A 23,920-nucleotide genomic window follows, 5' to 3' on the forward strand; every position below is an offset into this window, starting at 1 on the left:
CCTTTTTTCATCATGTCGTCAAAAACGCCAACAGTCTGCAACTGGGTCCCTTCTACAGTTACTGATGATACCTTGAAAGAATTTGTCACCATTGGATTTTTGCCAGAGAAAAACACTATGTCTTATCGTGCCCCTGACCCGGACGAAGAACGACCTCAGCCTAGAGATGGTGAAGTCATTGTCTTTACTGACCACATGAACCGTGGCTTCTCACCGCCCGGTTCAAAGTTCTTCAAGGAGGTCCTTCACTTTTTTAAACTTCATCCTCAGGACATTGGGCCCAATTCCATATCCAATATTTGCAATTTCCAAGTGCTCTGTGAGGTTTATCTTTAGCAAGAGCCGACTGTGGAATTGTTTAGAGAATACTTCTATCTGAACCGGCAGAATGAGTGCACCAACGGTCCTAGCTTAGAGCTTGGAGGCATCTCTATTCAGTGCCGGCAGGGCGCTATTTTCCCTCTCATAGTTTTACCAAGTCACCAAAAGGACTGGAATCAAACTTGGTTTTACTGCCAGGATATTTCTCCAGCAAATGAAAAACCGCTGCCGGGTTACCGCCCCGGTCGTCTTGACTCTAAGTTCACACTTCCGGATAAAATCACTGCTGCTGAACGCAAGAAGCTACTTCCATCCATCAGAAGAATCAACACTTTGTTGGGGAACGGTTTAACTGGAGTAGATCTGACCCGCTGCTGGATCTCATGGCGGGTTATTCCATTAAGTCGTCGATCAAAACTGATGTATGAATACGGTGGAGGCCCGAACGACTCTCTTCGTCACAGCCCAGTTGAACTCACCGAAGACGACATTGTTTTAATGTCGAACCTTTTGGTGAATGGGAAATATGAAGACTGCAGCATTGTTGGGTTAAATCCCTTCTGCAAGCTTAACCCGATACCAGAAGTAAGTATATTCTGATTTCCTTTCCTTTGTGCTTTGTCCAGCTATATTACTTTTACACTGATCTTTCTTCTTGTCTTTGCAGGCCAATTCTGACTTCTGGAAAGCGAAATATGACCATGAAGCTGCTAAGAAGGCGAAAGCCGCTACCATGACCACCAAAAAGACGGCCCAGAAATCGAAGAAGAAAAAGAAAACCACTGTTGAAGACTTAATGAAACTTGACGACACATCTGACTCGAAGGTAGCCCTTGATTCCCTTGGCCAATTTTTAAACAATCTTATTGACACTAATCCTTACCAGGATGACACCGGGGCCAGTCAGGCCGGAGAAGCAGAGGTAACTATCATTTCCTCCGACTCAGAGCCCTTATCAAGACACAAAGTTCGACGAGTGATCCGTAAAGTAAGGTTTTCTAACCCCTTAGCTCACTTGGATCCCAACTTTCATTTGAAAAAACAGCAACATGAAAACCGCCGTGAAGCTGGGACTGAAAACGAAACGACTGTCATCCTTCAACAGACCCCTCGGAAACGTCCGAACGAGGTTTACTTATTGCTATCTTTAACTCGCTTTAATGAATCCTGCTCCTCATATTTCTCTTAACTCTTTTCTTTTATTCTTTCAAGAGGTGTCTCATTCCTCCGGCGACTCATCACAAACACAATTCCTGACTTTCAAGACTGCACCTGGGTAATCAGAAATCCTCTTTTCTTTCGGGCTGCTCAATTGTATCTTGACGCTGATGATCCTGCAATATTTTTTCCTTAGCGGCCAGGCTAAATCCAAGAAGGCAAGGCAGCAAAACCGGTGGAAGACCCGCCAGTGCTAGCATCTGACCCAGCTAGGCTGCCCTCTCCTTTAACTGACGCCCAGAAGATCCGCCTATGGCCAATGAAGCAAATCCTCCGGAGCCATCCCTTGACGAAGCCACTATAAATCCTTCTACAGCTGGACCGTCAAGCTCAACCGTCCCGCCATCTCCACATGCTCAAGATGTTCAAATTACAGGGAGCCACTTTGTTGAGCCGGGGAACCCAACGGTGTTGGCTCGGTGCACAACAAAGCAAGAAGCATTGGAGAGGCAGAAGGTTCGCTTTGATGTTGCCAACTATGACCGTCTCAATGCTAGTGATATCTTATCTGGCTTTATCTCAGTCATGTACACTCTAGTCGTGAGTCTAAGATCGAGATGGTCAAGCAGCTTCAGTTGAAGTATGAGGTACGTTTTTTCCGGTTTACCAATATTCCTTCAGCCCCCAAGTCTTCAGATTATGAGAGAAACGAAATAACCTGTAGACTTAGAATATAAGCAGAAACTTTTACCTCTGAATCTTTGCCTGGTATTGATAGAACAAAACTTCACCCATAGTCCCCAAGGACCGGTTTATTTTGATCATTAATGAATCGGTACTTTAGAATTTAAAACTGTCTTTAAAGTACTTAACACTCCGGCTTAACCTTGATAAACTTGCTGAACTGCGTACATTAGCCCCCAAGTGCCAAGTGATGTTACTTTGTAAAGGACTTGGGACTTCAAATATATTGGTAGAATCGTAAAATTTTGATTTGGCATACATTAGCCCCCAACTGCCAAGTGGTTTATTCATAAAGTACTTGGGACTTGAATCTTGAATTTGGATACTGGAATTTAGAACCAAGTCTTGACTTAACTGAATGTTTCACAGAATGCATTGTCTAAACTAAACTCTCAACTGACTGACGCAAAGACCCGGCTAGCGAGTCAGGAGTTAGAAATCAAATCTTCCACCTCCAAACTGCAAATAAGCCTTTCTGAAACGGAAAATTTGAAGACCAGCTTTGCTGCCAAAGAGAAAACTTGGGAAAATGAGAAAACACTCCTGACCCGTCGAGCTGAGACGGCCAAAACAACTTTGAAAGAAATTTCAACAGAGCTGAACAATTTGAAGGGTCGGGTGTCTCAGATGGTTGTTGCTATCTTTGGTAAGCTGCTTGAGTTGATCTTTAATGTAATTTTTGCCAAACCGGAATATGATCCGCCAACTGACTCTGTTAAAAATATATACAGGTCCGCGAAGTAAAAATCTGAGCCAAGACCCGTTGATTAAACTGAAGGCAGTATACACCTTGGTTGAACAATTGTACATTGGTGCACAACGGGCTCTGGCCGCTATCTCTCCTGCAAATCAAGGACCCAACCGGCTTAGTGATGTCCTGAAGAAGTTGTCCATCCTTCCTGCCCGGTTCCAAGAAGTAAAACGCTCCTGTGCGCGAGCCGGAGCTTTGACTGCCCTAAGCCGCTCCAAGGCTTGGGTGCCATACCTAGACCCGGCGGACGTAGCAAGGGGCTATCCTACCATGAAGGAGGACGGGTCTCCTTTTAGTCAGGATGACTTCATAGCCTGTGTCTGCGAAGTCCGGCCCCAGGCGACTAGTCTTGGAGATGACACCAATGTTGACAAGTACCAGCCGGGTTTTGATAGTGAAAATAAGAAGATGGCCACTCCTTCATACAAAGTAGCAGATCTGATCCCACCTGTGAAAGAAGATACCTTTGCCCCGGAAATTGACCCGGTCGGCCTGATTGACGACGAAGCCGAATTTGTTGCCATGAACGGCTTTGATTGGTCAAAATCCAACTTCCAGCAAACAAAAGGTGGCGAACCGGCGAGGGAGGGACGATGATCATCTTCCTACACTTATAAAGCCTTGTAATAACTTTAGTTAAAACACTACATGTTTGCTTATGATGTCGTGCATGAAATACTTCTTATGTGAATCTGTGTTTCAGATGTCGATGTATGCATTATTTAATGTTTGTCTCTGCAATGGTTGAATTATGTTCCTGTGAATACAAGGAAAAAACTGGCAAGGCGGTTTAGAACCAACTAGGCTTAAACACCTAATGTACAACCCATAAATTTACCTCAATAAGAAAAACATAGACAAATATAAATAAAGGATAAGGTTGAATACTAACTCTTGAGTTAACGCAGCAGGTAAGCGCGTATAAGTAAGAACCATACCTTATCCTTGTTGATCCTTAGATCGCCGGTTTAAATAACCCGGGTGATGAATTGATAATTCAATATGTATGAAAAGTTGATACTCCTTAAATACTCAATGATCATCATATCTTAGTAGCTCGTACCTTTGGATCCTTGGACCACCGGCTTGAATAACCCAGGCGGCTGTGTTGTCCAATAATTGAGCCGGCTAAGAAAACCAGGATATCTTATTTGTAATGTCGAAACAACAAAAACTCAAAGGCAAGCAACATATAATTTTAACTCTATATTCAAAAGGTTGGGGGTTTTTGATTCGAATACGATCAGTAAACTGGACCAAAGGGGTTAAGCTAAGGTTCGAATACGACCATATAGCCCCCAATGGTTTTGGCGTTGCGCCGATCAAGAGGGTACCCACAGCTATGTTCTCTTTGGTTCGAATACGACCTATGTTTAAATAGGAAGCCCCCAAATGACTTTGAGAGGTTTTTAATGACCCTGATTCGAATATGATCCAAGTCGGACTCAAAAGGGGTTAAGCTATGATTCGGATACGATCAAGAAGCCCCCAAGTGAGTTTGGCCTTGAGCCGATCAAGAGGGTTACGACAACTATGTTCTCTTTGGTTCGAATACGACCTGTGTTTGAACAGGAAGCCCCCAAGTGACCATGAGATTTGCAGCTAGATTCAGATACGATCATGAGCTGGACCAAAAAGGTTAAACTTGATTCAAATATGATCAGCTCCTTGATAGTCATTTTATGAATAAAAAATAATAAAGATGTATAGCCTTTGAAAGGAAAAGAGACCGATGGTCTTACTTTATTGCTTATCATAGTATATACAACGTGAACGTATGTACAAGATGGGAGCCGGTGGCTCAGGTGTAGTATGGCCGAAGTTGAGCAATGTTCCACGGCCGGCGGGTCTCTTCCTCCGACTTACGTGAGTCTTTGTGCTCTCGAACGTCAATGAGGTAATATGACCCGTTGTTTAAATTCTTACTGACCACAAAAGGTCCTTCCCAAGGTGGGGATAGCTTGTGCGCATCTGACAGATCCTGGATGAGCCGGAGCACCAAGTCGCCTTCCTGAAAAGTCCTGGACTTAACCCGACGGCTGTGATAACGTCGTAGGTCCTGTTGATAAATTGCTGACCGCGCCGCCGCTAAGTCTCTTTCTTCGTCTAATAAGTCAAGCGCATCCTGTCTGGCTTTTTCATTGTTAGCTTCAACATAAGCCGCCACACGGGGCGAGTCATGACGGATGTCACTAGGCAATACTGCTTATGCTCCATAAACCATGAAGAAGGGTGTGTAACCCGTAGACCTGTTGGGCGTAGTATTGATGCTCCATAACACTGAGGGTACACTGCAAGAAATATGTCAACTTATGACCTTCTGTCAGTGACCCTCGAAGAATTGGTCATAAATTTATGACCATTTTAGACCAATTGGTCAAAAGCTGTTCAGGGGGCTCCAAACCCTAAACCATTGCGACCATTTTGGTCAGAAAGGTCGTAATTTCCTTACACAAAATGGTCACAAAGCAAACAGTGCTAGTCCGCTGCCTTATTTCTAGTTGTTAATGACCAATATAGATGGTCATAGCCTTGTAGATTGTGGTGGGTTGTGATGACTAGGCGCCATCTCATCAGTTTTGCCTATGTGTCATGTCCATGTGGCAGTTTTTGCCCTAGGTTGTGAAGCAACCTATATTTCTATCATTCTCAAAATTCCCAAAAAATTCTCATAAATTCTTTGGGGCATATCTTCATCAAATATGTAAAAATCCTTCCTTGCCTAGTTCAAAACTAATTCAACAATATTCATTTTCCTATTCTGTTCACAACAACACTTTATGAAGGAAGTGCTATTTATATATTCTTGATTGCCCTCGGAATTTTTGGGCACTCTTTCCTATCCAAATCATTACCGCATGACAAAATTCAGCTCCATTTGCCTAGCAAATCTTCCTCGGCAAATTTCCAAAGTTTTTGTCCACCTAGAAGCATTGTGAAGGAACTACCTTTTTTATATCTCTAAATGACATGAAATTTATACAGTTCCTTCATATGCCCAAATTATCACCCTCCTCCAAATTGCAGCTCAGTCAAATCATCTATGTGAGCCCAGGTTCAATTTATATTTTATGGCCAAATTGGCACGTTGCAAAGCAAGTGTTATATAGACCCCTCCTATTACCCTCAAACTTTTCGGGCACTCTTCCATACCCAAATCATTGCCACATGATAATATTCAGCTCAATTTTCCTAGTAAATCTTTCTCGAGAAATTTCCGAAGTTTCTACCTCGAGACAAGCTTTGTGAAGTAAGTACTAGCTAGGCTTACCCAAATGATCTGAAAATTTACCAGCGCATGACCATACCTAAGTAACTTACCTACACCAATTTTGAGCTCATTTCATTGATCCAATCTCTCTCACTAGTTTTCCCAAGTTTTTGTCCATAGAAGAGCATTGTGAAGGAAGTACTACTTTGGCATGTCCAAATGGTATCAATTTTCTACAATGCTTTCCTATGCCCAAATAACCATCCTCCACAAAATTTCAGCTCACTCCATTCATTATTTTGAGCCCAGCTTCAACATTCATATTTTTGTCCAGCGTGGTACTTTGCAAAGCAAGTACCACCTAGGATCCTCCTTTTGAGCTAAAAATTTGTGAAGACATTCTCCTTAGTAGATGATCATCCTCAGCCAAAACTCACGCCCATTGGCCATGTGCATTTCCTGTAACGCTAATCAAACACTTGGCTGCTAATTCATGTTTGAGCATCGATCGGTCTCCTCGTGAGAATCTTATGTTGTAATTTTCTTCCTAGCACCAACCTGTGGAGTGCCCAACCCACTAGACATGCCTAGGCCGCCCAGAACACATGGCAACATTACGGTCACGCGGTGACCACGCGACGGGCATGCGAGTTTACGCGCTCTAGAGTCGGGGCCCTCGGCCACCGCCCAAACCTCGATGTATCGCCACCAAACCATGTATTTATGATTAAATAGGTCCTTATGTAACTAGAAATGATTTTTGGAAAAGAATAAATAGCAAACTATGAGGCAGCTGCAGTTCAAATTGGACCCGCTTCCAACTGAATCGGCGGAAATTTGTCTTTTTCACGAGAGCTGGATCAAAAAAATTTACACCCAACCATTTTGTCAATTGTGCATTAAATATGGCCTAGTATTTTATAAAAATGATTTGGTCCAATTTTGCAACAATTATTTGGTAGTTCCTTCACAAAAAAACCTCCTTTCGGGCACTCGAAAAATGGAAAATGGTTTTTTTGTCCAATGAAAATGAAAACTTCCTTAGGCAACATTGTTTTCCATTCCAATATGCACCCTTGTGCACAATATGAGATCATTTGAACAAACTATGCCATGAATGTGGCCATAAGATTGATCATTTGGCTTGAAAGCCATGAATCTTCACACTTGATAGCTCATTTCTGAGAACACTTTTTTAAAATAATTACTGTATTACAATTTTATTATTTTCCCTGGAAACTTGTTCACATATAATGACACAATGCGAAGGTTTTCCAATTTTTTGATTTTTTTGAATTTTTTATGCCCGTTTTAAAATGCGGTCAAAACGGCGGGCTTGACCGTTCCTAGCTAGTGGTTGAATATTGGAATTTTTTTGGTGTTTCTCTGATTAAATAGATACTTATGTACCTAGAAATGATTTTTGGAAAAAATAAATAGCAAACTATGAGGCAGCTGCAGTTCAAATTTGACCCGCTTCCAACTAAATCGGCGGGAATTTGTCTGTTTCACCAGAGGTGGATCAAAACTTTTGACACCCAACCATTTTGTCAATTGTGCATTAAATATGTCCTAGTATTTTATAAAAATTATTTGGTACAATTTTGCAACAAATATATGGTAGGTCCTTCACAAAAAAACCTCATTTCGGGCACTCGAAAAATGGAAAATGAATTTTCCGTGCAAAGAAAATGAAAACTCCCTTTGGCAACATTGTTTGGAATTCCAAGATGCACCCTTGTGCACAATATGGGATCATTTGAACAAACTATGCCATGAATGTGGCCATAAGATTGATCATTTGGCTTGAAAGCCATGAATCTTCATGCATGATAGCTCATTTCTGTGAACACTTTTTTAAAATAATTGCCATATTACAAGTTTATTATTTTTTCTGGAAACTTGGTCACATATATTGACACAATGCGAAGGTTTTCCATTTTTTGATTTTTTTGAATTTTTTATGCCCGTTTCAAAATGCGGTCAAAACGGCGGGCTTGACCGTTCCTAGCTAGTGGTTGAATCTTGGAATTTTTTTGGTGTTTCTCTGATTAAATAGATACTTATGTACCTAGAAATGATTATTGGAAAAAATAAAGAGCAAACTATGAGGCAGCTACAGTTCAAATTTGACCCGTTTCCAAATGAATCAACGACAATTTGTCTTTTTCACCAGAGGTGGATCAAAACTTTTTTCACCCAACCATTTGGTTAATTGTGCATTATATATGTCCTAGTATTTTATAAAATTGATTTGGTCCATTTTTGCAACAATTATTTGGTAGGTCCTTCACAAAAAACCTCCTTTTGGGCACTCGAAAAATGGAAAATGAATTTTCCGTGCAAAGAAAATGAAAACTTCCTTAGGCAACATTGTTTGGAATTCCAAGATGCACCCTTGTGCACAATATGAGATCATTTGAACAAACTATGCCATGAATGTGGCCATAAGATTGATCATTTGGCTTGAAAGCCATGAATCTTCATGCATGATAGCTCATTTCTGTGAACACTTTTTTAAAATAATTGCCATATTACAAGTTTATTATTTTTTTCTGGAAACTTGGTCATATATATTGACACAATGTGAAGGTTTTCCAATTTTTTGATTTTTTTTGAATTTTTTATGCCCGTTTCAAAAAGCGGTCAAAACGGTGGGCTTGACCGTTCCTAGCTAGTGATTGAATCTTGGAAAACTTTTGATGTTTCTCTGATTAAATAGATACTTATGTACCTAGAAAGGATTTTTGGAAAAAATAAAGCACAAACTATGAGGCAGCTGCAGTTCAAATTTGACCCACTTCCAACGGAATTGGCAGAAATTTGTCTTTTTCAGGAGAGGTGCATCAAAACTCTTGACACCCAACCATTTGGTCAATTTTACATTAAATATGGCCTAATACTTTATAAAAAATTATTTGGTCCAATTTCACAACAAATATATGATAGGTTCTTCACAAAAAAACTCATTTTGGGCACTCAAAAAATGATTAAAAATAGATAGAAAGATCAGAAATACATACAAATTGGTGCTCATCCATAAAATGTGGTCTAACTTGAGTGAAAATTTGTGTGATGCCCTTTTGCAAAATAGTTTTGATAGTTACTTCACAAAATCCCTCAATTTTTAGTACTTAGAAACTATTTTAAATCACTGTTTTTTCGAACCAATCAAAACTCTTCCCACGGATCGATGACATGGCGCCCATCCATCCATCCATCCATATATCCGTCCCACATCCATCCATCCATCCATCTATCCACAGAAAAAAAGAAAAAGAGATAACCCCCCGCAGCCCAAACCCTAGATCAGATCCATCCATCCCATGCTCCCAATCTCCCCGCCGCCGCCACCTCCTCCCCGTAGCCGCCCCCTCCTGATCCAGTCCTCTCCCACCCACCCCTGACCTCGCCGTCCTCCCTCCCCTCCCCGCATCTCCCAGCCACCTCTTCGCCCGAGGAGATCGAGCGAGCGCCCGAGCGTGCCCGTCCTCGCAGCCTCCTCCCACGATTCCCCGCACCCGAGCCCCACGAGAGGAGCTCCTCCTGTGATTTTGCACGTCGCCGCCGGAGACCACCAGCCACAGCTTGCCGGAGCCAGCAGATGAGTGCCACCCTTCTTCCCGTGCTCTCTTTCTTCCTCCTTTTTCTCTCTCACACATCTCAATTTCTCTCTTTGTCTCAAATAGTGCACTCTGCCGCCATGGACGCTCGCGTCCCCGACCTTGCAGCATGCCGCCCCGATGCCAAGTCCCTCCTCACCGTTCCTGCGCCGCCGAGCCGAAGCCTCGCCCAAGTCCAAGAGCTGCTGCCGTTTGCCTCCTCGCCATGGCCTCCCCTGCTTCATCTGCTTCGCGAACAGAGCTCCGTCTCCGTCAACGTGTCCTCCCACCGTCTTTGTTCGCTGTCGGGCTCGATCGACTCCAGCAGCACCCCCACGGTGACGCTCCGCTCCTCCTAGCCCCCGTCTCCTGTGCGTTTTGTTCCTGTAGTCGTCTTTCCGTTGCTCTAGTGATGCTGCAGTTGTATGCTTGTGGGAATTATGTTGTCTGAGTACTGAATAGCTTAGATTGGTAGTGTCATCATCATGTGCTAGCTTAGTTCCATTTTGTGTTGCTTCATCCTGGCGGTTGTATCCGTGTGTCTGCCCATGTAATTAACCAGATAGTAGTTGTTTCATCGCTTCAAGTTCAGAGCCTGGGTGCTTTGTGCTCTTTTCTGTAAACAAAGAGTGGCATCTACTACACTAATAGTCTAGCACTACTTGCACCAAAATTCAGTGGTTTGATGTGGCCTGTAAGCTAAACTACTCCAAGTGGGCAGTACCTGTTTAATTAGATTAGCAGAAAATTCAGGCCCCTGATATTTTGTTGCTCTTGTATAGTGTGAAATTCAGTAGATGAATCAGTAACAAACTCAGCCAACATGAAGTTTGAATCAACACAGATGCTAGTGTTCTGCAATCATATATAGGTCTTTGAACTCGCAGACTGGAATATATATATGGGGTGTTTTGTGACTGCTTGCATGACAAGAATGTTACTATTACATTTGTCATCAGTAGTGCTTTCATCATTTTATAGTTTACCACATGTGTTAAATGACCAAAGTTCATGGCTGGTTCTCTAACTTGGAGGTGATGTCTAAGCAAAAACAACAGTAAATTACGATCACCATACCTGGTGATCTGCTACAGCTATGCACTGATGAAAATGTTTGCTTGCTTCTGTATCGTGCTTGCCTCTGTACATGGCTCTTGTATAGTTCTGAATTGGTCCAGTAGATATGAATTTGGAGTGCTTTTTGTACTGCAGCCAGTGCCTCAGCGCTATATATGTTAGTGCCAGGCTGTTCGTTTGTTTTCTGCTTCTCTGTTGGTAGCTTAGAAGAATACAATTCTCACTGAATGTACTTTTGCATTCTTACTATATCTACTGCTGCCACAATCATTCTTACTATATCTCACTGAATGGCATCTCAGTTTGTACCTCATCTAGCACACTGCCTAAAATTGTCACTATTGTTTCAATGAAATTAGTAGAATTACCTTGTGATTCCTCTGTTTGCTTCATATTATGGTTGCTCTACTGCTAGTGTCTTACTAGCTTGTTCTGGCTCATCGTGTTCCTGCTTGTAGTTGATTTTCCATGTGCCTAAGTATATGAGTAGTACATGTGCAAGCAAACATTTGAACTCAAACCCATCCATCCTTTGTACTGTACTATACTGAAGAAGTAATGTAGATGAATATACATGCAGTTTTATTAAGTGAATGCCATGCAAACAACTAACTTGCTCTTGTCCATGTAGATGGAGTAGGAGGATGAGCAGCAGCAACAAATGAACCTGATAGTGAAGAAGCACCTGATGACCAGAACTCGTTCAAGTGCTCTTTAGTCCTTCCAAAGTAAGGTCTTAATGTCCCCCTTACAAAAAATGTTCATATATGTTCCTGCATGATGCGTGTGTGCATGTTGGATGGTCACAGTCTAGTGTACTAGCTAGCTAGTAAGCTTGTTTTGCTACCGGATGATTGAATGTCATCTCAGTTTGTACCTCATCTAGCTCACCACCTCAAATTGCCACTGTTTGGTTAGTGTTTCCTTCTTGGTTGGCTAAACATATCTATTTGTTTAATTAGGAGCATTAGACGCTCTCCATCGATGATTGCCTAATTTTATTCATGGTCTACACAATATATTCATTTGATTGTCTGCTACATCTCCACTTAAATACTCATAATGCTACTGTCCAGCCTTTGTTCAATTGGACTGACTATATATCTCTTGTTGAAATTGTGCTCTTGATCTTTTGTTTAAACCTGGGACATCATGCATATCTAGCTCTTCCTTTTCAGTCTAAACCTGAGACCTCTTTTGTTTCAGTCACACTGCTATTTTGCTGTGCTTGATAAACCTGAGACTTCTTTCTATTGTAATATCGAAGTTGTTTGGTTCTGGCCTCAGCACTAAGTACACTAATATTGAAGTTGTTCACTCTTTTACAGGAGCTTTGGGCCTAATTTTTTTGGAGTGTGAAGCCATGAAGCCAAGTGCGAATCAGTGAAGCCCTACTTAGCAAAGAGTTTTTTTGGTTCTATAGTAGACTGTAAATTGTAATATTGTATCAGATTGTAAAAGACTAATGTAGTGTTATTTGATGAATTATATTTGTCCCGTCCTATTTGAAATAGTGATTATGTATGTTAAAAAGATGTGAAATGGAAACATGACCAGCGGGACCAATTTATGCCTCACTTATGAATATAATTTGAGATATTTTGAAATTTTTGACATGTGGGGCCCATGTGACTAGTGGGACTAGCTCTAAAATAAAATGATTGAAAAATAAAAAATCAATTGATGGTAAGAAGGCCACGGCCCAACAATAAAAAGGCTGCAATATTGGGCTTGGCCCATGAACCGAACCAAAAATTGACAGAAAAAACACAAATAGGCTGAATTGTTGGGCTAGGCCCATGTAGAAACTCGAATTGGACCGGGCTGAATCTTGTGCCACGTCAGATTGCCACGCTGGATGCCTACGTGGCCTGGGGAGGTTGCTAGTGACCAAAATGCCACAGTAGACATATTTTAGTCATAAACGTCTACGACCATTCCAGAAGAAAGGTCGCTATAGTCAGTTTATGACAGCCAGCTTTTGACCTTATGTTTTTGGTCACAAAAAGGTCACAAATGGAAATTTGTGACCATTCAGTGACCAATAGTGGTGGTCACAAGTTGACATATTTCTTGTAGTGGTAACTCCTCTACCCAACAACCCGGCGTTCGATGTAAAGGAACCATAAGCCGGGGTTTTAGCCCCTTCAGAATCTTCTGATTGGCTCTCTCGGCTTGACCATTGGATTGAGGATGAGCTACAGAAGAAACATCAAGCCGGATGTGCTCTCGCTGACAAAACTCTTTCATAGCCCCTTGAGACAGATTAGTGCCATTGTCTGTGATAATACTGTGTGGAAAACCGAAACGGAAGATTACTTTTTTCATGAACCGAACCGCCGTGGCTGCATCACACTTACTTACAGGCTCTGCCTCAACCCACTTAGTAAACTTATCAACTGCCACTAAGAGATGTGTCTTTTTATCCTTAGACCTTTTGAAAGGTCCCACCATGTCAAGCCCCCAGACCGCAAACGGCCAAGTGATTGGAATCATCCGGAGCTCTTGAGCCGGCACATGCGCTCGTCGTGCAAATTTTTGACACCCATCACATCTGATGACCAGATCCTCTGCATCAGTGTGAGCCGTCAACCAGTAAAAACCGTGACGAAACGCTTTGGCTACTAAAGATTTCGACCCAGCATGATGGCCACAATCGCCTTCATGGATCTCACGAAGAATTTCTTGACCTTCTTCAGGGGAAACACATCGTTGGAACGCTCCAGAAACACTGCGATGAAATAACTCTCCATCCGAAATCGTCATGGACTTAGATCGCCGGGTTATCTGCCGAGCCAGGGTCTCATCCACTAGCAACTCTCCCCGGGTCATGTAAGCCAAGAACGGCACCGTCCAATCTGGGATGACATGAAGAACCGCTACCAACTGTGCCTCCGGGTTAGGAACAGCTAAATCTTCTTCTGTGGGCAACTTGACGGAGGGGTTATGCAAAACATTCAAAAAGGTGTTGGGTGGCACCGGCTTACGCTGAGACCCTAGCCGGCTTAAAGCATCGGCCGCTTCGTTCTTTCGACGGTCAATATGCTCCACCTGATAACCTTTAAAATATCCTGCAATAGCATCGACCTCTCGACGATAGGCCGCCATAATAGGGTCTTTGGAATCCCACTTGCCAGATACCTGTTGAGCCACTAGATCTGAGTCACCAAGACATCTGACCCGGCTCAAGCTCATCTCTTTTGCCACTCGAAGACCATGGAGCAAGGCTTCATACTCTGCTGCGTTGTTAGTGCATGGAAACATCAATCGCAACACATAACAAAATTTATCACCTCGTGGCGAAGTTAACACGACTCCAGCCCCCGAGCCTTCCAATTGCCTGGATCCATCAAAATGAATAGTCCAATATGTGTTGTCTGGCTTCTCTTCTGGCATCTGCATCTCTGTCCAGTCATTGATGAAGTCAACCAGGGCTTGAGACTTAATTGCAGTACGTGGAACATACTTCAACCCATGAGACCCAAGCTCAATTGCCCATTTGGCGACTTGCCCTGTGGCTTCTGTGTTCTGAATAATGTCTCCCAAAGGAGCAGAGCTAACCACAGCGATTGGATGTCCCTGAAGTAATGCTTAAGCTTCCGGCTTGCCATGAATACCCCATAAACAAGCTTCTGCCAATGTGGATATCATTGTTTAGATTCAATTAGCACTTCACTGACATAATAAACCGGTCTCTGAACCGGATGCTCTTTGCCAGCCTCCTTGTGCTCTACCACCATAGCCACACTAACAGCCCGTGAGTTAGCAGCCACGTATAACAATAGTGGCTCTTTCTCAATTGGAGCAGCTAGGACTGGCGGCTCAGCCAATTGTGCTTTCAGATCCTCAAAAGCAGCGTTCGCAGCATCGCTCCAAACAAAAACATCCGTTTTCTTCATCAACTGATACAGAGGCATAGCCTTTTGCCCTAACCGGCTTATGAACCGACTCAAAACAGCCACACGACCCGCCAGTCGTTGAACATCATTGACGCAGGTTGGTTTGGCTAGAGATGTAATTGCCTTCATTTTCTCCGTGTTAGCTTCAATACCTTGGTTAGACACCAAAAAACCCAAAAGCTTGTCGGCTGGTACTCCAAAAACACACTTGGTCGGGTTAAGCATCATCTTGTAAACCCAAAGATTATCAAAAGTCTCTTCTAGGTCTATGACCAAGGTTTCCTCTTCCCTGGATTTCACCACTATATCATCCACATAAGCATGAACATTGCGCCCAATTTGATTGTGAAGACAATTCTGCACACACCGCTGGTAAGTCGTCTGGTCACTTTTAAGCCCAAAAGGCATGGACACATAGCAGAAGGCTCCAAAAGGAGTTATAAAAGTTGTCTTTTCTTGATCCTTGACTGCCATTTTAATATGATGATAACCGGAATAAGCATCTAAGAAACTCAACCGTGCGCAACCCGCCGTAGCATCAATGATCTGATCAATACGGGGGAGAGCAAAAGGATCAGCCAGACAAGCCTTGTTCAAATCTGTGTAATCCACACACATCCGCCAGGTGCCATTCTTCTTGAGTACCAGCACCGGGTTAGCTAACCATTTGGGGTGAAAGACCTCCACAATGAACCCGGCTGCCAAGAGCCGGGCCACTTCTTCTCCGATGGCCTTGCGTCTTTCCTCACTGAACCGCCGGAGAAACTGTCTGACAGGTTTGAACTTTGGATCGATATTAAGAGTGTGCTCAGCGAGTTCCCTCAGGACACCCATCATGTCTGAAGGTTTCCATGCAAAGATGTCCCGGTTCTCACGGATGAACTCGATGAGCGTGCTTTCCTATTTCGGATCGAAGTTGGTGCTGGTGATGAACTGTTTGGATGAATCGCCAGGTACAAAGTCAACCATCTTAGTGTCATCAGCTGATTTGAATTTTAACTCCGGCTCGTGCTCTGTTGTTGGTTTCTTTGATGACGTCATGTCCGCCGGGTCAACATGATCCTTGTAGAATTTTAACTCCTCCGTTGCACAGACAGATTCAGCATAGGCGGCATCACCTTCTTCACGTTCCAAGGCTATATTCCGGCTCCCATGTACTATAATAGTGCCCTTGTGACCCGGCATCTTGAGCTGTAAATATACGTAACACGGCCGAGCCATGAACTTGGCATAAGCCGACCGCCCAAACAGAGCATGATATGGGCTTTTGATCTTAACCACTTCAAAGGTTAATTTTTCTGCTCTGGAGTCATACTCATCCCCAAAGGCTACTTCCAGCTCAATCTTACCAACTAGGTATGCCGATTTACCAGGTACCACACCATGAAAAATAGTGTTGGATTGTTTAAGATTTTTATCCATCAACCCCATCCGGCGGAACGTCTCATAGTAGAGGATGTTGATGCTGCTGCCTCCATCCATGAGCACCTTAGTGAACTTGTACCCACCAACTTGAGGTGCCACCACCAAAGCCAAGTGACCCGGATTATCAACCCGGGGCGGGTGATCCTCTCGGCTCCACACAATAGGCTGCTCTAACCAACGTAGATAACGTGGAATTGCCGGTTCAACGGCATTGACGACCCTCTTGTGGAGTTTCTAGTCCCTCTTACCTAAACTGGTAGTAAAGACATGATACTGTCCGCTACTCAACTGCTTCGGGTTGCTCTGATAGCCGGATTGTTGCTGCTGTTGATTCCCTTGGCCGTGTTGCTGATTATATCCTCCCTGGTGACCAGGATAACCCTGACCGTGAAAACCTCCTCCGTTTGAACCGGCGCCCGGGCCCTGAAAGCCACCTCCACCTGAGCCGCCACCTGGGCCGTGACCCCCATCAAATGCGTTTGAATTTTTAAACGCCTTCATTATCGTGCAATCCTTCCACAAGTGGGTGGCTGGTTTCTCCCGAGTGCCGTGTTTTGGACAAGGTTCATTCAACAACTGCTCAAGGGTGGGGCCTGACCCGCCCGATCGAGGGGGTTGTCTGCCCTTGCGCCACTGATTACCACCCTGTGCATTAGTATTAGCAACAAACTCATCAGCCTTACTCTTATTACCTCCCTGATTCACCGGGTTATGCTGGTAACCCTTGCCATTGCCGTTCTTCTTTCCCTTCGTTGCCTTTTCTTCATCAGACACCGGGTCCTTGGTGGTATCAAAATCGGCATACTTGACAAGAGCCGCCATCAACGTCCCCATGTCATTACAGTCACGTTTAAGCCGCCCCAACTTCTGCTTCAGAGATTCAAAGCGGCAATTTTTCTCCAACATCAAAACTACTGAGCGAGCATCCATCTTATCAGATGAATGTATTATCTCCTTGACCCGGCGCACCCAATGGGTTGTAGACTCACCATCCTCTTGCTTGCAATTGGTCAGGTCCACAATCGACATCGGTTGCTTACACGTGTCCTTAAAGTTCTAGATGAACCATGCTTTCAACTCTGCCCATGATCCGATAAAATAGGGTGGCAATCCCTTTAACCAGGTCCGAGCCGTTCCATCCAACATCATGGTAAAATACTTGGCCATAGCAGCATCGCTAACCTCCAACAGCTCCATAGCCATCTCATAACTCTCAATCCAAGCCCCTGGCTGTAGATCAGCTGTGTAATTAGGCACCTTACGAGGCCCCTTGAAATCCTTTGGAAACCGCTCATTGCGTATGGCTGGTACCAAACAAGGCACGCCTCCGGTTCTCATGGCCACTCCTGCCTCAACCGAGGTTGTTGGATAAGCCGGAAAGGTTTGGTGAGCTGCCTGCGCCGCCGCTATTTGGGCTGCTTGCTCCGCCTCTTGACGAATCCTCCCCTGATCCGCCAAGTTAAAGGCTCCAGCCCGCACCGGCTCATGCCTATATGGCCGGTTGTGGCGTTGAGCATTACTTGACATCTCTGCAGACTCCATGTGCCTACTGTAACTCGGGCTCCGGCTTGGGCGAGGAGTTGAGTGAATCCTGTCTCGACTGCAAGAGTATGCATCTTGCTGGGCCAGAGTTGTCTGAAGTAGTTCTCTCACCCTCCGGGTTCCAATTGCTGCTGGCGAGTCGCCTTCCATTGGGAGAACCGCCAAACAAGCTGACGCGGCAATGAGGTTTTCCATAGGGTTGGAGAAGTGACCCGGAGGTGTTGCTACATAACGAGGAGGAGCTGTATTCATGCGAGGCGGTTCCATGGTTCGTGGATGAGCCGGTGCACCGGGTGTCGTGACCCGGTTTGCTTCCAGCGGGTTGCTCCCCCCGGCTCCGGGTGTATGGAACATGTTCCTTGGATCCAGCGTTAGAGGCAGTCGCGATTGAGTTTTCTGATGCCTCCTCCTCATGACCTCGTTTGACGCATTAAGATCCACTGAGAGCCAGAAAGTTTCTGCTTGAAGCTGCTAAGCACGAGCATCCAGAGCTGCTTGTTCCGCTGCCATCCGGGTTTCCTCCACGGCTAGATTTTCCTTAGCTTGCACCATCTCCTCCCGCACGCGTGCCACTTTTGCGTCATGCTGGGCTTTATCCGTCGGTTCTACCACAACAGTTAACAGAGTCATCAGCTTATCCATGAGGTCCATTAGAACTTGAGCTGGGGGGCGCGCAGGGTCTCCTGGCCCGGCAGCTGCCGACCCAGTGGTTGCTGCGGTCGCTGCGGTGGAGTTCTGCCCGGGCTGCGTCCCTTCCATGAAGACTCCAACCCAATTCGGCGGCTCAAGGGGGTCCGGAATACTGCTGCCGTCGGAACAACCCCCGAGCATGCCGTCTTGCAGTTGGTACAACGAGTTCGTCTCACCTGTTGATGATGCAGTATCAGAGCAGATGGCCGTCTCCCCGCCTTCCATCGATCCTTCGGAGTATTCACCGCCATGGATGCAGCCTACGAAGGCATGCTTCATGACAGATTGAACACGGCGAGCCCGGCGTGCTGAGCCGCTTCGATGAGGTCGGTGTGGACGTCCGGCTCAGGGCCTGATTCGCCGATCCGGCCGATGAAGACGTGAATTCCGCCAAAGAGGACCCGGTACCCGTACTCGATCGAGCCGACCTCGGGGCCCCAGCCTTCGTCGTTGATGTAGAGCTTGCCACGACGACTCTTGGTCATCCGGCCCACAGCGTATCCCTTGAGCCCTTCGAAGTTGCCCTTCAAGAATTCAAATCCACCGTGCGCTGGTCCCATGGTGGGCGCCAACTGTCGTGGAGTTGTCATGGCAGATGTCTTAGGGCAAGGACTTAGTCGTAGGGCCATCGCACTAGGAAGCTTAAAGGGGTTAATCGGGACAAAGGACACGAGAGAGTTTTTATACTAGTTCGGCCCCTTACGATGAAGGTAAAAGCCTACGTCTAGTTGGGATTGGTATTGCTGAGGTTTCGATCTCCAAGAGGCTCAACTCGCCGGCTTGGTTATCGACTTGGTTGTTTCTTTTTTCTAAGCCGCCACCGGATCGTCCCCTCATATACATGGGTTGACGCCCGGTGGCCTACAGAGTCCCGCCCGGCTTATAATCGTGTCCGGCTCGGTGACTTCCTTTACATGCCTTTCTTTACAAGTCTTTCCTTACATACGGCGGTTTACAATATCGGGCTTTAAGCCGGCCCTAGGCCTTTGGGCCTTCTATATGTTTAATAAACTTGAATGTATATTGGGCTTCTTATGTAACCCGCCATTAATGCTGACCCGGCCCCTCCTGGGCGGGTCATACTGGTAGTAATATCCCCAACAGGAGGTGCCTACTACTACGTGCAGCCCGCTGACGACGACCAGGAGTAGTTTAGGAGGATCCCAGGCAGGAGGTCTGCGCCTCTTTCGATCTGTATCCCAGTTTGTACTAGCCATCTTATGGCATCTTGTTTAACTTATGTCTGTACTCAGATATTGTTGCTTCCGCTGACTCGTCTATGACCGAGCTCTTGTAATCGAGCCCTCGAGGCCCCTGGCTTGTAATATGATGCTTGTATGACTTGTTTTATTTTTAGAGTTGTGTTGTGATATCTTCCCGTGAGTCCTTGATCTTGATCGTACATGTTTGCGTGTATGATTAGTGTACGGTCAAATCAGGGGCGTCACAAGGCCCATGTAGGCCCAACACTTCCCCGGGGAGGGGGGGGGGTTCGGTAACCCCTCGGTACTCCGGAAAAATACCCGAATCACTCGGAACCATTCCGATGTCCGAATACTACCTTTCAATATATGAATCTTTACCTCTCGACCATTTCGAGACTCCTCGTCATGTCCGTGATTTTATCCGAGACTCCGAACAAACTTCGGTCACCAAAACACATAACTCATAATACAAATCGTCATCGAACGTTAAGCGTGTGGACCCTACGGGTTCGAGAACTATGTAGACATGACCGAGACACATCTTCGGTCAATAAGCAATAGTGGAACCTAGATGCTCATATTGGTTCCTACATATTCTATGAAGATCTTTATCGGTCAAACCACAAAACAACATACGTCATTTCCTTTGTCATCAGTATGTTACTTACCCAAGATTCGATCGTCAGTATCCTCATACCTAGTTCAATCTCGTTATCGGCAAGTCTCTTTACTCGTTCCGTAATGCATCATCCCGCAACTAACTCATTAGTCACATTGCTTGCAAGGCATATAGTGATGTGCATTACCGAGAGGGCCCAGAGATACCTTTCCGATACACGGAGTGACAAATCCTAATCTTGATGTATGCCAACTCAACAAACACCTTCGGAGACACATGTAGAGCATCTTTATAATCACTCAGTTATGTTGTGACGTTTGATAGCACACAAGGTGTTCCTCCGGTATTTGGGAGTTGCACAATCTCATAGTCAGAGGAATACATATAAGTCATAAAGAAAGCAATAGCAATAAAACTAAACGATCATTATGCTAAGCTAATGGATGGGTCTTGTCCATCATATCATTGTCTAATGATGTGATCCTGTTTATCAAATGACAACACATGTCTATGGTCAGGAAACTTAACCATCTTTGATTAACGAGCTAGTCAAGTAGAGGCATACTAGGGACACTCTTGTTTGTCTATGTATTCACACATGTACTAAGTTTCCGGTTAATACAATTCTAGCATAAATAATAAATATTTATCATGATATAAGGAAATATAAATAACAACTTTATTATTGCCTTTTGGGCATATTTCCTTTAAAGTGAACCCTAGCCCTGTGAAAAAAGGCAGCACAACAGCCTCCCTCTCCTTACATGCTTCTTCCACTTCTCTTCACACGCCGCGCATCTCCCCCTCCTCTTCTGCGTCCTCACTTCCGCCATGGCCTCAACAGCAACCTCGCCATCGACCTTTCCTCCCCCCTCTCTCTCTCTCTCCGAGCTTCTTTTCCCGGCTCCGATGAGGGAGGGGAGAAGACGGCGGCACGCCTTCGGCTCACTCTAGTGCAGTAGCCGATAGGTGGTCTACAAACATGGATTTTTGTCACTTCTGGTATTCTTTACACTGTCATGATGTTTGATGAATTGATCACATGTTTTTCCGAAAAAAGTATTCCCCAAGCAACAACGCATTCGCCTTCCTTAGCAAAGTCGATGCCACGAGAGAGAGAGAGAGAGAGAGGTGTTTGGTCTGGTCCATTTTTATCTAGAAATTCGATCATGTAACTAGCGCCCCATGAAACCGGCGGTCTGCTTGTACTTATGGCCCATCGATATGATAGACACCTACTTGAGTCTTACTATCGTGGGTTCCATAAGTTCATAAATTATAAACTATTTTATAAATTCGATCAATTTTGTAAGTTCAAAAAAGGTTTGAAATTTAAAAATGTTCATGCGTTAAAAAATGTTAATAATTCAAAATATGTTCATAATTTTGAAAAATATTCACGAATTAAAAAAATTCTATGAAAATCATAAAATGTTTGCATATTTGAAAAATGCTCACGAATTTAGAAAATGTTACGAAGAAATTTAAAAATGTTCATGAACTAAAAGAATGTTAATGTATTCGAAAAAGTCCATGAATTAAAAAATTGTTAGCCATTTACAAAACCATGCCTCGCACGAAAGAAAAATAAATAGAAAACACATTTTTTTTGTTCCGTTTCCGAGAGGCAGGGCCGTGCCTCTCGCGAAAGCAAAATCATGCCACTCACGGAAGAAAAAACATATTTTTTTAGAGGCTCGTAAAAGCACAACCGCGCCTCTCGTGGAAGCAATACCGTGCTTCTCGCGGAGGAAATAAAAACAAAAAACACGTTATTTTTTCGTTTCCCGTGCCTCTCGCGAAAGCACAACCATGACTCTCGCGGAAGCAAAACCGTGCCTCTAACGGAAGGAAAAAACATAAATCATGTTTTTTTTGTTTCTGAGAGGCTCGTGAAAGCACAACCGTGCCTCTTGCGAAAGCAAAACTGTGCCTCTCGCGGAGGAAAAAAAGACAAAAAACACGTTTATTTTCGTTTCTCGTGCCTCTCACAAAAGCACAACCGTGGCTCTTGTGAAAGCAAAACCGTGTCTCTCACAAAAAAACATATTTTTTTATTTCCAAGAGGCATGGCCGTGCCTCTCGTGGCTCTCACGAAAGGGAAAAAAATATGTTTTTAACGCAAAATTCTTTTTTAATTTTTTTCTAAAAGCTAAGGAAGACCGGTGAAAAACCAAAAAGTGAAAAAACCCAGAAAAAACATATAAAGTCAAAAACGCGTGTGAAAAATAAAAATAAAATTCGAAAAGAGCGTCCAGAGTGCGACACGCGGCGGCGGCTGTGGCGCGCTCTCAGCCCACCAACTAGTTGGAAAGCTCCTGAAGGAGCGCTCACCAACTAGTTGCTCCTGCTTCTTCCTCCCCTCCGGCAATTTCTCCCTTCTAGCGAAATCGACCGAAAATCAAAACTCAGGCGACTGACATTGTAGCTATTGTCTATTTTTTTTTAGTAAAACGATCCATATAACTAGCGGCCCATCAAACTGGCGGTCTGCCTGTACTTCTGGTCCACCGAACCACTCTCTTCGATGAACAAGGCCGCAGGCCTGTCAGCCCGGTCGCCCCCTTGAGAGGCATCAAAAAGCAGGGAGTGACAGTCTGACAGAGGGGAGTCCGAGCACGGGTGGGGTGGAGACCGGAGCGGCGAGGGTTTCGGTGCCGGCGTCGGTGGCCTGGGTGGAGAAACCCCATCATCCCTCGCGCCCTCCGCCCGCCTCGGGAGGCCGGCAGGGCTCCGGATCTGCTGGCCGCCGCCGCCGGCATCGGACCCTTCGCTTCGGTGGGAAGTTCTCCGCCGCATTGCCCCGTCTCCCACGCCTGTTTCCCCCGGCTTTCCGGTGGTTTGATGCTTTGTTCCGCTCGATCTCGGCGTAGATGTACGTACTTTGGTAGTCTGTTTGGCGATTTGTAGTCCACTACTAGTAGTATAATTTTCGCATGCTGCATGGATTTTCCCTTGGAATTGGCCCGATGATGATTCGCTGAAACCCCCAATGCGGGGATGTGGATGGACAGATCGGCTCAGATCTGAGCTCGAAAACGGATCAGAAATGGCTAATGCGGCGCTGGCTACTCTGTTCTGGGCGCTGAGGCCTGTGTCTGGGTCAGCCGTTGCTTCCGCTGAAGCTCTGCCACTGACCTAGGGCCGGCCCTTGTTGAGGTCGCTCTACCTCTCCGTCCTCCTCCTCCTCCTCGTCGCCGCCGCACTTTTGCCATGGCCTCGCCTCGCCTCGCTGCTTCTTTTGGTTCACCCAGACATGCCCCAGTGCCAGCTTTGGAGCCCGCCGCACTAGCCTGCGATGAAAACTGAAATCTGAGGGCCATATTGTGATACAGAATTCTCAGTATTTTCGTCTGAATTGAACTCTTTTGCACTGTAATATAGACAGCTTCTGCACATTGTGTTTATGTGTTATATTCTGGTGTGGTATGCAATGCAATGGTGGAATGGAATGCCATCTTACAATGTGTGGAGCACTCCTTGGCTAGTGATTTGGTAGGATAATTAATCAATTGCACTGAATCACCCGCGCTAATCTCCTATTGCTATTTTCCTCCTTGTTTCCTTCGGCTTTCTGGTGGTTTGATGCTTTGTTCTGATCGATCTCGGCTTAGATTTACTTTGGTGGTTTGTTTTGTGCATTTGTAGTGTATACTATGTTTCGCTTGTTGCATGG

The 23,920-nt window shown here is 44.8% G+C and overlaps 1 long non-coding RNA gene across 1 annotated transcript; it reads left to right on the top strand.

Moving 5' to 3' along the window:
• The first annotated feature begins 22,819 nt into the window (after positions 1-22,819).
• LOC119358873 lies at positions 22,820-23,569 on the top strand. Its single transcript, XR_005172327.1, has 2 exons — positions 22,820-23,119; positions 23,259-23,569. It is a non-coding gene; the product is annotated as an uncharacterized LOC119358873 (long non-coding RNA).
• Positions 23,570-23,920: the final 351 nt, after the last annotated feature.

This window comes from Triticum dicoccoides, chromosome 1A (genome assembly GCF_002162155.2).
Source record: "Triticum dicoccoides isolate Atlit2015 ecotype Zavitan chromosome 1A, WEW_v2.0, whole genome shotgun sequence".
NCBI lineage: Eukaryota > Viridiplantae > Streptophyta > Magnoliopsida > Poales > Poaceae > Triticum > Triticum dicoccoides.